This window comes from Serinus canaria, chromosome 2 (assembly GCF_022539315.1).
Source record: "Serinus canaria isolate serCan28SL12 chromosome 2, serCan2020, whole genome shotgun sequence".
NCBI lineage: Eukaryota > Metazoa > Chordata > Aves > Passeriformes > Fringillidae > Serinus > Serinus canaria.
In genome coordinates, this window is record NC_066315.1 from 100652496 (window position 1) to 100668825 (window position 16330).

The window sequence follows — 16330 nt, forward strand, 5'->3', positions numbered from 1 at the left end:
CTGGCCATCATGCCATCACCACCTTTCTAGACCATAGACTAAGCACAGGAAAGTGGGTCGGGGAAAGGAAGGAAGATGCCTGCACAGGCAAAATAATGTGGTTTTTCAAGCCTCATTTTTGAAAACAATCAAACTCTTTCCTAAAAAAAAAAAAAACAGTCTGAGCTGCATATTTAGTAAGTAAAGATGAGGTTTGGAAAAAACATAAAAAAGGGAAGACAGAGAGACATGACAGACAGCTTTAACAGATCTCACTTTCAACAGTGTATCATCTAAGTCGGTATGAACACATTAAAAAAAAGCACAGCCTGAAAGACCAAATTCACAGCTCTTTCATTCAGTACAGAAGGCTCCATTATTCCTGTTCAGCACTGAGTCTGTACTGCGACTTCGTGCTTTGTAACCAATTGCAACAGCAGAAGCAAATTAGAGCAGGTGATTGCATGCACAGATGTTATTTTGTAAAGCTTCTGGGTGGAATGAAGGATGTGGATTTTTTTCTGCAACAAGTATTATGCAAGACCACATCTGAAGCACAGTGGGTGTCCCCTGGCCATTCCATTTTGCCACAAACAGACACCCTTTGAATACCTGAGTGTTACATTGAAAATACTCCCAAGAAGTCCCTAATCAAAGAATGGAGGCAGAGTGAGGACACTCAGCTACCAGTACCTGCTCTACCACAATTATCCAGAAGCAAGACAGAGAGCACAGCAGTACCTCACTCATCACCACAGACCTTCAGTCCAAAATATCTGCATATGCATAAAGGACCTAATTCTTGCAGAAATGAGGCACGCCATTTTTGGACAAAAATATCCTAGTAACAAACACAGCTCAATTTTGGAAAGCAATAAACCACAAGAAGAATAAAAACTATCACTTGTGGGCTAGGTATGTCAAAACACTTCAGAAACCATGAGTGGTACTCATATAACCGTTGAGACTTTGGAATAAGATGAGAAGATCCAATTAGAATTTATTTACCAAGACTATACAAGGTCTATATCACATCTAAGTTCTGTATCTATTGCATTTTTTACAACATACTGAAAAGCTTAATACACATCACTGTTTTCATTTAAACACTTCTTAGACGCCCTCTGATGTAACCTTGACATTTGACTGCATGGCAGCATTTCAGTCTTTCATTTAACAAGCACTGCCCAGGTATAAAAATCAGTGGCTTTTCCTTTCTTTAATAAGGCAACACAACCATGAAAGGAGAAGGAATAGGGAAGTACTTCATGTAGACAGGCAAAGCAAGTTTAAAATTTCACAAGTCACAAGTAATCACACAAACACAGCATTAAGTAACTCCCCTGTGAGTCATACACTCTTCATAATTGGCAAAAATTAAAGCCTCAAGAAGGGACTTCACAGAATTTTTTTGATAAAAAGAATAAAATACAAATTGTTTAACAGAATTCACCTCCTCAACCTCAGATCAGTTTACAGGATATGTGATGCCATGAGAATGTTGAAAAATTTACTTTCAAAGAAGGGTGTTTAATCATACAGTTGAAGTCACACAGGAGCAAGCCGTACATTTTTCAAATAATGCCAGCATCAGATCACCTCTAAAAGTAACAAAACTAGCTTTTGTGTGGTCTCTCATTTACCTGTAGATGGATGAAGTCTGCCAGTTACACACCATCCAAGGCATTTCAAGTTTGGCTCTGAGAGTCCATTCCAGCCCAGGAGTGATATACAAACAGACAAAACTACTTAGCTCTCAACAATCAGTGAGCTACAGACCACATCCATATCTGAGTGGGCTCTTGGAGGAGCCAGCTCACATTTAGAATACGCAGCTGTGTCCAGAATACTCCCTATTGCTGAGGGTATTCCAGTTCTTCAATAATCTAATCAGTAGGGAGTCAGCCTTAAAATAAATAATTAAATAATACCCTAGACATTTTAGAAATATCGAAAATAAGGTTTCCAATCCCATCACGATAAAGTCTTGCAATCACATGAAGCTAAAGTCTCCAGATATGTGGAAGTACGTGCTTTCCAGTTTGGTTCACTTCAGGGAAAACAGTATTACAGCCCTTAGCGTACAAAATCCTGTAGAGCTTCATCAGGATGCAATTCTCAGGCTGTTTCCAAGACACACATTTTGGAAAAAACAAAAATAGGATCCCTGGAAGGGGATGGATGGTTGAATGCTTTGCTCCAACAGAGAGCACATTGGAAAGAGATGGACCAGAACTGCCTAGGAAAAGCCCCTGTCCCAGGATGCTGCCTCCTGCACTGTCTATTCTGTCACACTCTTATTTTACTGTAACATCCCACTTCCTTGGAGAGGCAGGCTGAGACAATTTATATTCCACTACCTCTCCAAAGCAAGCAGTCTATAAGAAAAGTCTGGGCACAGATCTTTGTTACAGGTTAACAACCAAAGCCCTATACAGAGGGTACACAAACTGTGCCCCACAAGTGGCTCCCCCTGCCCCTCCCCACCATGTGGCTCATTCCATCCTTCAGGGATATCAGAGCAAGTCCTCCCATGTCTTTCTTCAGCTGAACCAATGGCCATGGAAGCAGTTTCAAAGCAATGCTCTACATTATGATCACAACCAAATATTTATGAGGCTTTTCTTGCAAATAACTGTCCAGGTAACAAGCTGTTTAATTGTTTTGCATGGCAGCTTTCTCAGGTAACAAGCAGAAGGCCTGAACTCCGCACCACGAGGCAGACAGGCACTGCACCCAGATCAGACTTCTGCAGGAGTATCTTGACAATCAGCCACCTGCACTGCAACTGCTACTGCCCACCCTGAGAATAATTTCTCATTCTCCAAACTCCTTGTCAATGTGCTACTTCACTGTTCAGGATTCTCTGTTTTTAACCCCAGCAAATCCCGCTCTTGGTTCCCATGGTCTTGTCAGCACAAAGTAATCCAATACCTCCAGTAACAGTACTCAAGCCTGGTATATTAGTTTCCCACTCCATGGATTAGTCACACTCCTCCCCAGACTCTCTCCACTTGCTTCCTCGTCCCCTTTCCTGCAGTGCAACTCCTCCACAATCAGGACTGCACCTCATCTATCTCACAATCTTTTCCTCACCAAGCAGGTGTTCACAACCTAGACCTGTGCAACCCCAATTTCACCATTCCTGTTCTCCACACCCAGTGTCTCATCTAACCTCACCTCTTGGCTGCTTACTGTTTCCCAGGTTTCCCTCACTACCTTCTATTTCTCCCACACTCAGTTCTCATCAAAACTTCTGCAAATTATGGGCCACACATAAGCAAGGCAATCTGGGAGGTCTTCTCCAGCCAAATATAGGATCCCCCTCTAAATTACAAAGAGCACTAAAAAGGTTTGCCTGATTACCAAAATATTCATTATTACAGAAAAGAGATATTTTCTTGCTAGCTGAATTCTCAGAAACAGTTTGAAGAATTTGATTAGTGGTTTGGTTTTATTTTAAATTTGATATACCAGCCTCTGATACAAAACTTTTCAGCCCAAATTAAAATATGGTAGCTTTTGATAAAAGCTGAATTACTGAGAGTTTAATTGAATACTACAACTGTCCTGCTAGCATATTGAACACCCCTATACTTCTGAAAACCGCCACACTGTGCAACACATGTAATACCCACTATTGTTTAGACTGGCTTTAGAATTATTCCTGGTGTGACAACCCTGCCTCTTCTCTCTTGTCCATCTCTCCAAATTCCCACTTGTACCACCAAGAGAACAGAAAGTTTTACTTTTACTACTTAACAAAGGAAGGCAGGAATATACAACAAAAGGTGCGCAGTTTACTTTCTTAACAATCACTATAAACATAGTATCACCATGGGTTTTGTCTGCCCTCAGAACTATATCCAAGTCTTTTTACAATTCACATTTTCTGACAAGCTCTTCAAAGAGTAGTCTAGTCCCCAAAGGTCTGCAGCAAGTTGTACAGAGATTATGATTTTGCAAATTAATACTAATTGTTATACTTTAATCAGTTCCTGGGCTGGATCTATTTAATGACAAATTCCCCTGATCAGAGATTAGAACTTCAGCATTGCTCAGTCACACTCCAGTACCTGAATGCAGCCAGCTTCAGAACAGCTGTCAATTTAGTGGAGTCAGGGGAAAAAAACAAACATCCTAAACCCATGACTGGTTGAGCTGAATGTACTACAAATGATGTTAAAAAAGCAAGTGCTATTCTGAGTAAAAAATGCAAAACGAAGCAGAAGAAAAACCAATGGATATGGCATAAAATATTTTACAGGAGTTTTAAGCACTTCTGCTGTTCTTTCAACAGCACCTGCAAGCTACCAGTGACAGATCAGAGAACAGAATCTAGTTTTCCAGAGAGGCCAGAGCTCTACACAGTTCCAACACCCAGCAAAAAACATCTAAGCCTATAAAAACTCTATTTTTGTGTTTTGTGGGGATTTTTTTTTTTTTAGTGTCTTAGCTAACACATGCTAAAATACTAGAAATGGCAAGGGTAAACAGCAATTACCAAAGACTCTTTGCTTTGGATTTAACAGTGGCAACAAATCTGGGAATGTCCACACACCAGAAATGCACACTATAATGCACTGGCCCTTCTGTAACAGCAGTAATTCGCCTGCAAATTCAACAGCAGCAGTGGAGAGGCAGTACTGTGAGGCTCCTGCCAGCAGTGGAGTTCAAGCTCTGTGGGACTCTTGGGAACACAGGCAGCTGACATGTGCAGGCAGGTGCCACTGCTGCTGCAGCACCATCATCTTTCATACCCGTGCCAACTACAATGAAACCAGGACTGGTGTGTGCCCCTCTACCAACCTCACTTCACTGGTGTGCCCTTCGAGAGCCACCTGCTGCCACCCTCAAACACAGAGTGCCACAGAGAGCCTTGCCACACTCCAGCAACTGCATAAACCTGCTTAACACGCAGAAGGAACGGCAGAGCACGGGTGCTGCACAGAGAACTGCGCACTGAGTCCAGACAGCGTGGTTTTTTAATCCAGTATTCAAATATCATCTTTCAGACTGGATACAGAAAAAAAATCAATTAGAAGCACCATGCTTCTTCACTGAATTGGGTGAATTGTGATTGTTATTTTATTAATAGAATTTTCAAACAGCATTAACTTTGCAGAAGTCACTTCATAATCCTTTAACTGGGAGGGCAGTCTTACCAAAGGCAAAGAATATTAAATTCTATGGCCTTATCATACCCAGAAAGAAGCAATTTCTGAAAGTATATTAATGACACACAAACCTTTAGGGCTTGAACTGTGAAAATTAACTTTCTTATGCTTTACATTGCATTTTTGCCACCATCTATTGAGCACAGATGAAAAGATCTATCAATTACAGGATGTCACTTGAACTGACAACTCTGTAGCAGAAGAGGAAGCAAAGAACAGCTTTGCTTGGATCTCTACATAGTGTGATACACGACAGAGATGATAAATTTCCATGTATGATTCTTTTCATGTTTAAAACCCTGCATGTTCCAGTGCAACAATGGTGAAACACTGAATATTAAATGGAACTACGGTGGTTGAGATAAAATCCATTCTACCATAACAGCAGAAAGGAAAAGTAAAAGAAGACTTTGATCCAGAAACACTGTTTATTTTTAGTGATTATTTAATAACTATGTCTATCAGCTGATTATTCTTAGTGATTATTTGATATCTATGTCTATCACCTTTGCTTTTGGCTTAAGAGTCCTGTTAATTAACAAGCTAACATCAATGGCTATTGACCTGAAAATCAGCCTTCACTGATTGCTTTATTAAGTCCAATTTGAGTAGAATCAAGCACAGACTGGGCTGCACGCAAATGTTTTCCCAACTTAACAATAATGGATTGACACGTAACATTTCTGTGCTCCCAGCACAGCAGTTTTTAGCACAGCCTTATTGTAGATACAGTTCTACCTACCAAAAGGTTTTTTCTGATGTAGCTTGTTTTATTTTGAGATCTGTTTTGAGACATGCCAACAAAATAATTGTTTTGCTGATCCATGTTATGTCTGCAGCAGGAACCTGTGGGGGAATAGATGTCAATGTCTTTCAAACTCGTGTGATATATTAAAAAAAAAAAAAAATTAACATGGTATGTTATGTTTTCATACAAGAGTAGGGCTATACCATCTCTTCTTCCCAGACATATTCCCATCAACGCCAGTGACAATTCTTCATCAACACAACATGAAGGATTTAGCCTTTCAGCAAATTTCTGAATTTTTAGTAATTTTTTTCAGTACCATATGTAGAGATAGGATTAACAAGTTCTGTTTTTCATGTCTGCCCCAGATTCACTCAATACCCAAGGGGAAAGTCAATTTAAATACATACAAGCTCAGCAGATTATTAATTATGATTAATATAACCACCTCCAGGGCTGAGATGTTGCAAAACGTCACGCATGTGAACACAGAAAGCATTCAGAAATACATGCAAGGCAAGGTGTGGCACAACCCACCATGGGGCAGCTGTTGGTCTCTGCAAAGAAAGCAGGAATCTGTCATCCATTAAAACGCCAATTACTAGGACAGCAGCAGGACCCACAAGTTCACACTATTTGCCTTGTCTTCTATGCCAATTTACCTTGTCAGCCTTAGAAGAAAGCTTACATGAAACACCTGTCTTCTAGAAAAATGTATAAACATTCTTAGAATTTAAAATTAAATTCACATATACTTTCTAAAACAGGCTTCATCTAGCTCAGTCTGTAGCATCTACTGCAGCAATTTTCAGCAATCCTATGTCTTGAGAATATCAAAATTCCAAAAAAAAAAAAAAAAACCAACCCATACCTTAAGAAATGCACTGATTGATGTTTTCAACCCACTTGACAAATATAATAAAATTAACTGAATAATAACATACAACATTAAAAATACTGTATGCTTCAGATGGAGGAAAGGTTTGATATTTGATAGCATAGGACCAAAGAAGTTCTGATTGCCATTCCCAAATTTGTTGCATTGCCTTGTCTAAACAAAAGTCATGCTGCTTTAATTAAAATCAGAGCATAGTTTAATGGAAGCTCGAATACACATAAAACCAAAGATGGCCTTTGTCCTACCCCTCCCTCAAAAGAAGATAAACTGCCTCCATCAGTGTAAGGCAATTTTAAGAGTGGTGAAATCCTTGCGCATAAGTACTAAAACCCACCAAATGTAATCAACCCACCTGTCAAAACATCCACCAACAACTAACTGTTCTAATGATACACACTAACCACAAACTTCTTTTACATGTTTGTGTATCTTTTAGATGTGTTTGAAGTTCGACTGAAATAACATTAAAACCTTACTTCCTAAAGGATTTATCAAAAAACAAGTGACCAAAAGAAGCCTATAGAAAACTGCAAAGAAATTTGATCATAGACCAAATTAAATATCATAAAATTGCAGCACACAAAATGAATGACATAGGTAAAACTGATGTGCCTTTTCTACTGCTTTTTGGGGTTGTATACAGATTCTGGTATATTCAAAGGTACATTTTGAAAGCCATTGCCAGAAAATTAGTTCTTATTTATCTTTGTGAAGGAACCTGCAAATATAGACCCTAGTATATCAGTCACACTAATATACTGTAGCAGCAAAGAACTCCACAGGTTCATCACTTCCTCTTTCAGCTGGAAAGTTGAAATTTCTTTCCTCCAACAATGCTTCAGAACCTGACTGCTTAAAATGCATCTGCTCCCCAGCAGTGCAAACTGCATGAATTTTGGAGAACTGCAACCCCAAACTTCAGAATGAAAACTTTAGAAGCACGACCTGTGAAAGATCTCTGCATCTAGAATTAACAAGTGGCCAGCATGTAGGAAACTTAGAGAATTTGTCAAGATTAAAACTCCTAAAGAACAAGAAAAGCTAAAACCATTGGACTGAAATAATCCAAGGAGTTTCTGGGTAAATCTGTTCAATCACTTGGTATTTTTCCCCGCAAGGTTTTAGTCCATCCAATCAATTAAAAACATCCCATAAAATATAAAAAGCTCTTTAGGCTATCTTAAAAGAATGGTATCTCCTTTGAAGCCACCACAATTGAAACTCAGAAAGGAAATTACACTCTTCTTTGAATCTAGTTATTAAAAAAAAAGGTATTTTGGGTTTGGGTTTGTACAGATTAGTATTACACTTTTAAATACAGCATTTGGTTCACAATATTAAAATCTACTGGAGTAGTACAAATACAGTAAAACATCTGTCAGCTTAATTACCTTTTATCAGTAATTATACACTACATTAATACACTCAGTATTAAGTATGCAAAAGCAGTATATTGGATATAGGAAAACAATACCAGAGAATTATGAACTTCCTTAGTATTCATGGTAGAAAACCACTACTACTACCATGAAATGAGAGAGTTTAACTGCTGCATGTTTAGCACTACAATTTACATTCAGCACTCAATTTAATTCATGCTAATAAAACTCACTGAAAATTTATTTTCATGACAACATCCAGAAAAATTCTGCATCTGACTGCTGATCCTTGTATTTACAAAACACAACAGGGCAGGCTAGAAATGTTAAAGCAGCAACAAGCTTCACCACCAGGGTAAGATAAATGTTAAACTTCACAAAAGCCATTAGAGGATAAACATTAAATTATAGCTTCAAGCTCAGAAGTGTAAGTCCTATTTTACAAGTTAGATATGATTTTAATGAGAAGTAACACCCTTGAAATTTTCTTGCTTATTTTTTAATGAGAAAGAGAAGCTGCAATTTTTGCCACTGTGATATCCTTTTTTCCACTAGTGTCAAATTAAGAATTATCATAATATATTGAGTTTTCAATAGTCATTCTTTGAGCTCTGGTAGTAAGAGTTCTATGATCAGTTCCCAGAACTCCTTTCTGCCAGATGTCTTGTCCTTTAGTGACAGGAAAAGCCCAGAGATCCTACTGAACTATGAAACAGGAAGAAAACTTCATGAGCTGCCTTCGCCTAGATAACAGAAACCTGTGAAATTTTCATACTAGAGAGGACAAAACTGTACAAAAATACATTTTATCTATACATAACTATTGGAATTGACTCAAGAATTAGTCACTGCTAAGAAATGTACAAAACAACCACGAAACTAAATTTATTTTCCTTAAAATAAATTTCAGTTTGGTCCAAACCTGCATTCTGATTTGGAATGTCAAACCTTACCACCCAGCACTCGCTCCTCTTTCTTCCTCTCCAGCAACCATCTGGCCGTTCCCACCTCATGCAAACAGCCATCACTCATCCCTTGCTTTCCTTGCGTGCCTCCAGAGACCAGAATAGCCAGTCTAAAAAAGCTCTGTTCCTTGGGGGTGAGAAAGAGAATAAAGATGGCAGAGTGGATATGAGGAATCTGCTCTTACTGTTTGGGAAGCTTACCCTTCCACTGCACTGAAGGGTGGATCTATCCCTATGAAAAAGTATAGCCCCCAGCAGCCAAAATGGGGCATATGTGCACCTGCACACAGGGTCTGCCCCAGTGCTGCACTGCTGTTGGGCTGCAGCTGGCATGAATCATTAACCATTCCCTGCTTCCTCCAGGGTTCGCAGAGCCTGGGCGGAAGCAAGGCAGGGATCAAGGTCATATCATCAATTAATGTGTACCACCAAGGATCATAATCCTTCTTTTAAAGAAATTTTCTCTTTGCATTGATTGCATAAGGTCTGTATTTCTGCCTGCCTTCCTAGCACTTACAACAAATGGATAGACAGCAAGCTATTAACAATTAAGGGCACACCAGGATACATGAAATGACTTACATCACATTCTTCAATTATTAGTATTATATCAGAATAGTTGCATTATTTTATTCTGCACTATTTCCTATTTCTGTAGAAAACAATACTAAATTTGCTTATTTAAAATACAACATTTTATCTATAAATATTTTTTAAGCTCGGCTAAATATCACATTACTATTAATACACATTAACAATTCACTGTATGTACTGATTTATATTATTACTGTTTTAGCATCTGGCAAGCACTTTTTCTTTATTATTATAAAATTATGTGTTTAGTAAATAATTAGTTGGTATTTCTTAGTCAGGATTCTACACCAAGTTGCTTCTGGAAGAAACTAGGACATCTTCATTATCTGTACTTTTGTTTACTGAGTATCACAGGAACTAGACAAGGAAAAAATACCAAATCTTCTTCTCTATTTAAACACACCTTAATTAGTTATCAAAAGAAATACTGCTTGTAGGTAGTGAACTGATTGCTCTAAATGCTGTGATCTCATGGCTTTGAATTTGCAGATCTCAGTCTCTGATGTATATGTGGAATTCATCATTAAATAAGAAAAAGAGATGCTTTTCGTGCTTTTTTAATGCACAGCTAATAATAAAAAACACTAAGGACCCAGTAACACATTCCAAATATTTTTGGTCAGACATACTTTGTTCAGGTATTGAATGTTGTTTTTACCTTCTTATTATCCACTGATTATCTTATTATCCTATTTATATTTTCCACAAATTCTTCCCTACTAGTTCAAAATTGTCACAGCACTTTACTGATGAAACCTAAATAAATTTTTTCCTAGTACATTATCTGCTAGTAACAAGACAGAATAAATTAGAAACTCCTTGGACACATTTGAGGTAATTTACTACGTGAGCCAACTTACTGGATCACCACTCCTTACTTGGATAATACCATATAAATCTTCCACTTCCCAGCAGCTGCCCCAAGTAAGCTGTCGTTCCCCAGTTTTTAATGCAGCCTAAAGAAAAACAAGAAGCAGGGAGCACTGGATCCCCGCTGCTATTCAACTTTGCAGACTTGCTATTGCTGCCACTATCAAAGTCTGTTTCACTCTACTATACTTCCACCCCTTCAACCGAGTTTGTATTCCCTGATGTCAAGCCCAAAAGGTGACGGATGGTTGGGATGAGAAGGGTAAGTATGGACAGGAATGGAGTCATACCCTTTTTCTAAACTCAGCCTGCATCCTTACCCTTCTGGTTTTGGCCATGGTAAGCAGAAGATGTAAACCTCATCTGGACAGCAGTTACCCCTCAACAGCAACAATTTGAAAACTACCATCCACGAGGCTCTGGGGAAGAGCAGAAGGAGTTGATGAAGGATAGCAAACCATGCACACAGCAACCCATGACTAGTTGTAAGGGTAGCAAATCATTCGCTGATTCAACATAAACAGGTACATTAGTTCAGAGACAAGCTTGGTAGATTATGCTATACTATACTACTATAAACTGAAGGTAAATATCATACTAAATTCTGGCATTTTGAGGCTAGCTACATGATACCAAGTTTACCCAGGGAAAGTAAATTAGCATTTGGTGATATTTATTGATGAACAGCGGCATCTTCCATATTAGTCTAAGAACTGCCCATAAGAAACAGCAGTGTTTACTCAGGAAATATGCAAACCTCTTCTGTAAGAAAATACAGATAAAACTTACTGGGAAGAGTGCCTGCAGGGTGCAGGAGATGAGAACCCTAAAGAGTTAGATGCAGGGCTTGTGCATGTCAGCTTTGCTTTAAGGACATCTGCAGAACTGAGCTGTGCAGTTCTGAAGCAGGAACGCAGTTATTGCAATTCCAGGACAATATATTCCAGTGCAGACATGTACATACAAAAATGGAAATAATCTGCCCTACAGAAAAAGAACTTTCTTCCCCACATAACTACAATCACACCAGTGATTTCACTGTGAAATCCTTACTTTGGGAAAAGGCCCCACCAATCTGAACTACAAAATATGCCCACGTACCCCTGAATACACCTGAACTAAGACAGAACAATGCAGAAGTTGCATGTGGAGTATTAAGATTTGAAGGCAGCTATTCCTATGTTCCATTTCAGATGTGGGAAGACTAAAGAAAATTTATTTTCTCCAACCTAGAGATGAGATCTGTAGGACAGGGAGTGTAAAGTTCCCTACTTCAACATAATAGATGTTCTACTCCTGTAGTTAGCTAGAAAATTACAGCAAAAGGGTTAAAAAATTTCACACATTTAGAAGTACTAAATGCTCAAAACTACAACAGTTTGGAAAGGCTTGGAATTCCTGATTATTTCTTATTTATTTCTCTGTAGAAAAGAGCCCCCCAAGAGCTTGTCACACTGACTGCATGGATTATACCCAGACTGAGATGAAATGAACTGAAGCACAGCACCATCCACCACGAGCTGTATGCAACACCTCAAGTAACACCAAAACCCAAATCTAAGGGATCCCTCTGCCATTCCCCTGTAAGCTCATTAATAAATTTACATCCATTACCATCCTGTGCCATATCCAACAAAACCTTAACACCACCCCTGAAAGGGTGGGTCATGGCAGTACAGAGCACTCATGGCAAGCACTTCAAGCTGTTTCCAGATCAGAAACCCGTTTAAGGGCAGAGTTAGGGCTGTTTTCCTGTGCTGAAACAAGGGACTTGCACAAATCACACTGGTTTATGCAACGGGCAAAAAGGCCTTAGCCTGGGGTTTTTTTAAATGATTATTTTCCATCAACAATTATCATTAACCTCAGGGACACGGATGGAGTAAATCCAAACCACACCACTCTCATGAACAGATACTTGAAGTGTGAATTGCTGGCATTATCTTTGTCGCTTGTTTGAACATCTGTTAGCACTTAAAAATAAGATGTATTTGCTCATACATCACCCACTAACATATCCTTGGAAGTGTTCAAGGCCATCTGGGACGGGGCTCTGAGCAACCTGGTCTAGTGAAAGGTTTCCCTGCTCACGGCAGAAGGGCTGGAAGTAGATGGTCTCTGAGGCCCCTTCCAAACCATTCTGTGATTCTATGATGAACAGTAACACACACTTTCTAAACAACATTATCAGGTAGAAACACGACATTCTTAGAACCTGTTAATCACACTAGATGCAGAAAAATTACAATAACAGTAAATTTTCTGGGTTTTAAGATGAGACCTCTTGGTGAAGGTAAAATAATTAAAACCCCTGACCTCTCCCTCCCCACAAAAAAAACCCCAAAAATAACCAAAACCAAAACCAACCAAAAACGACCTTGCAAAGAGCCAACCCACAGCCCAGACTGAGCTGCAGCGAACCCCGCACGATCCAAAGGGAGCAAACGCCCAAAGGGAGCAAACAGGGCGCACAAGGTGCCCGTTAAGGTAGGAGGGACAACACGGCCCGTAAGTACCGCACTCGGGCCGGACACCCGCTCGGACGGGGAACGGAGGGGAGGGAGGAAAGGAAGGGAAGGCAAAAAGCAAGGAAAGAAAGGAGAGAGGGAAAGAAGGAGGCAGGGAAGGTAGCAGGGAGGCAGGGAAGGTAGCAGGGAGGGAGGGAGGGCGATCAGCGACCCGAGGGAAAGTAGGCGGAGCTTCTCGAGGCCCCTCCCCTCCCGCCCGCTCGAGCAGCCCGCGCCGGCCCCTCCCCCACCCGGGAGCCGCGCGCGCCGCGGGGCGGTGGCGGCTCGCGCTGCCAGTTGTGCGCCCCCCCCCACCTTCCTCCGCCCCCGCCCGCCCAGACCCGGAACGGCTCCGCGGCCCTCACCGCGTGTCGGGCCGGACCGGCCCCCCGCCCCCCGCGCCCCCGCACTGACCGTTGGGGGGTCCCGCTCGCCCGCGCAGCGGCTCCGCCTCGGCCTCACGCGCGGCGGGCACGCCCCGCCTCGCGCCCCATCCCGCCGCCTCCGCCGCCCGGCGCTCGCAGGGACGGGCGGGGAGCGGCGCGAGCTCACGCCACCGCGCACGCGCCGTTGTCTCGCTCCGCGCGGGGCCGTGAGGGCGGGGAGGTGGGGCGGGCGGGCCCAGTCTCCCCCCACCCCCCGTCGTCCCCGCCCCCTCTCGCGCAGAGCACGACGGGAGTTGTAGTTCCCCCGGGGGGACACTGTCGGCGAGGGCACTATAGGTCGCTGCCGGCTGCCGCACTACAGCTCCCAGCGGCCAGCACGACGCGGGGGGGGGCGGGGTCCAGCTTCTCAGTCCCCCATCGCTGTCGAAGCCCCCAGGCCCGTGGGAGCAGGGTCCGGTTGCCTGAGGGGACCCCGGCGAGATATATGTGAAGCTCCCTCAGCAGCCGCCGAGAGCCGGCAGACAGCAGGTCCATATCTCCTCTGGGAACACAAGGAACGTAAGCGTCCCTGAGCCATGAGCTGGAGTGGCCCTTGCGGCCAAGAACGCCGATGATATCCTGGGCTGCAGTAGGAAGAGCGTTGCCAGTAGGTCGGGGGAAGTGATCCTGCCCCGCTATTCAGCCCTGGTGAGGCCACATCTGGAGTGCTGGGTCCAGTTTTGGGCTCCTCAGTACAAGAGAGACATGGAGCTTCTGGAGCAGATCCAGTGGAGGGCAACAAAGATAATTAAGGGGCCGGAGCATCTCTGTTATGAGGGAAGACTGAGGGAGCTGGATCTGTTCAGCCTTAGGAAGAGACAACTGGGAGGGGATCTCGTCAATGTCTAAGTATCTGAAGGAGGGAGGATGCCAAGAGGATGGAGCCAGGGTCTTCTCAGTGGTGTCAAGTAATAGGGTAAGAGGCAACAGGCAGAAACTGATTCACAGGAAGTTCCACTTGGATATGTGGAAGAACTTTACCGTGCATGTGACCATGCACTGGAACAGATTGCCCAGAGAGGTTGTGGAGTCTCCCATGCTGAAGATATTCAAGCACCATCTGGACGCAGATGTGTGCTGTGTGCTCTGGAATGATCCTTCTTGAGCAGAGAGTTTGGACCAGGTGGCCCACTGTGGTGCCTTTCAACCTGACCCATTCTGTGGTTTTGAGATTCTTTTGGCAGTGATTAAAGATGGGTATGGCCAGAGAAGTTGTGAGATCACACTAGTCAGAGTGGGAGGTCAGCAAACACCATAAGCCATGGGTCTCAGTCCAGGAGCTGACACAACCCCACAGATGGGGGCATCTAGACCACCTTCCATGTGATGTTACTGCTGACAGTATTCCTGTTCCTCAATTCACGTGAGAACAGCCACTGGCTTTGTCTTCATCCCACACCACAAATCTGATCTCCTGAGAGGAGTTACCTGCTTCTCTCTACTGCTTTCTGGAAAGCGAGGGAAATGAAGAAAGGCTCTGGATGCTTCTTGAGGTGACCTGTGCCAAGGAACACATCCCCATCTCAAGATGCATCCTGTTTACAGTGATGTTATAAGGAATGTTGTGGGGTTTTTTTTCTCTCTTACAATGCAAGTTTCTGTTACGTTGAGCACCTGCGTAATTTGAATCCCTTTCAGGATTGCTCATCAACAGGGGAATTTGTTTCAGTCAGAAGCAGGGCCGATTCATTCCCACAGCCTCAAGCATAATCCCCGGCCTATTGGACACATTAATACTGTGGCAGCGTGCCACCTGCTCCATTTATTCACTTGAGACTCAATGCTGCTTAGTCCCTGTCGAATGAGCTCTTTGTGTCACCTCCTGCGGTAATGTAAAAGGTCCCCCACAGGAATTTGTGCTATTCAGTGGAAGCTACAAAAAGGGAGGGTTGTAAACACTCCGATTAGTGTTGGAGCACAGGGATATTGTCTTCCCCACGTATTACATAACCTCGCAACTTCCAGTCTCCCTCCTCCCCTCCAGAAGAAACAGTGTAACAGCAAGGGCTCACCAGGCTATTTAATTTAACATCACAGCTAATGTGTTTCTTTTTTTGTTACATATAAAGGCCACCTTACTCCTGGCAGAAGAAGAGAGAAGGGTTAGTTCTGTAACATCCCCTAGTAATTGGAGATGGTTGCCCATGAGGATCTCCACTTGAAGTGAGTGGCCAGAGGCTGTCAGCTCTGAAGAATGTGTATTATTAGAGGCCACTGCCAAAACATTGTCATGCACAATGGGCTCATCAGCTAATGAACCCAGAATGAATTTTCTCCCAGATTTTGAGGACAAACAAGTGATTGTGTGCAGTGCTGACTGTACCAATTTACTGCCATGTGAAACAGATTTGGATGATTTCTGACTTGCAAAATTCATTGTGGTCTGGGGCCAACTTACACGGGCTGAGGCACTTTCTTACATCCTCAGCTTGCCCCACATTCACTCAGTAAACTCTTACTCCTTTAAGGATTCTGAGGTGGCAAGCTCTGCTTGGAAAATCTGATGTACCTGAGCTTCATAAAAGTAATAAAATAATAATGGAGGGGAACTTCAGAAAGGGAAAGAAAAGGGAAAAGGCATAGCTGTGTTAATGAATAATTCCTTCCTCCTACTACTACTTCAAGAAAGTCAGTTCTGGAGTTGAGTTTGTCTTGGACAGATGGGAGTCTACATGGGCTGTACCATTCTGGGATAACTTTAGATATCTGTGTAATTCTCCTTAGCAATAAAGAAATAGACAGCAAACATAAAAAGATTAAGCTTAGGAAAGAAACTATTTGGCGACAT

The 16330-nt window shown here is 42.2% G+C and overlaps 1 protein-coding gene across 2 annotated transcripts in view; it reads right to left on the reverse strand.

Annotated features, from left to right (window-relative positions):
- Positions 1-13695, reverse strand: part of RALBP1 (ralA binding protein 1) — a 32855-nt gene extending 19160 nt beyond the window's left edge. The window contains exon 1 of one of the 2 annotated variants that reach the window (XM_030231161.2): positions 13532-13695. The gene's annotated coding sequence lies outside the window, so the exon portion shown is untranslated. Of the gene's footprint in view, positions 1-5898; positions 5917-13531 lie in introns of those variants that run through there. The other variant, XM_018908774.3, reaches the window with a different exon arrangement.
- Between the last annotated feature and the right edge of the window lie 2635 nt (positions 13696-16330).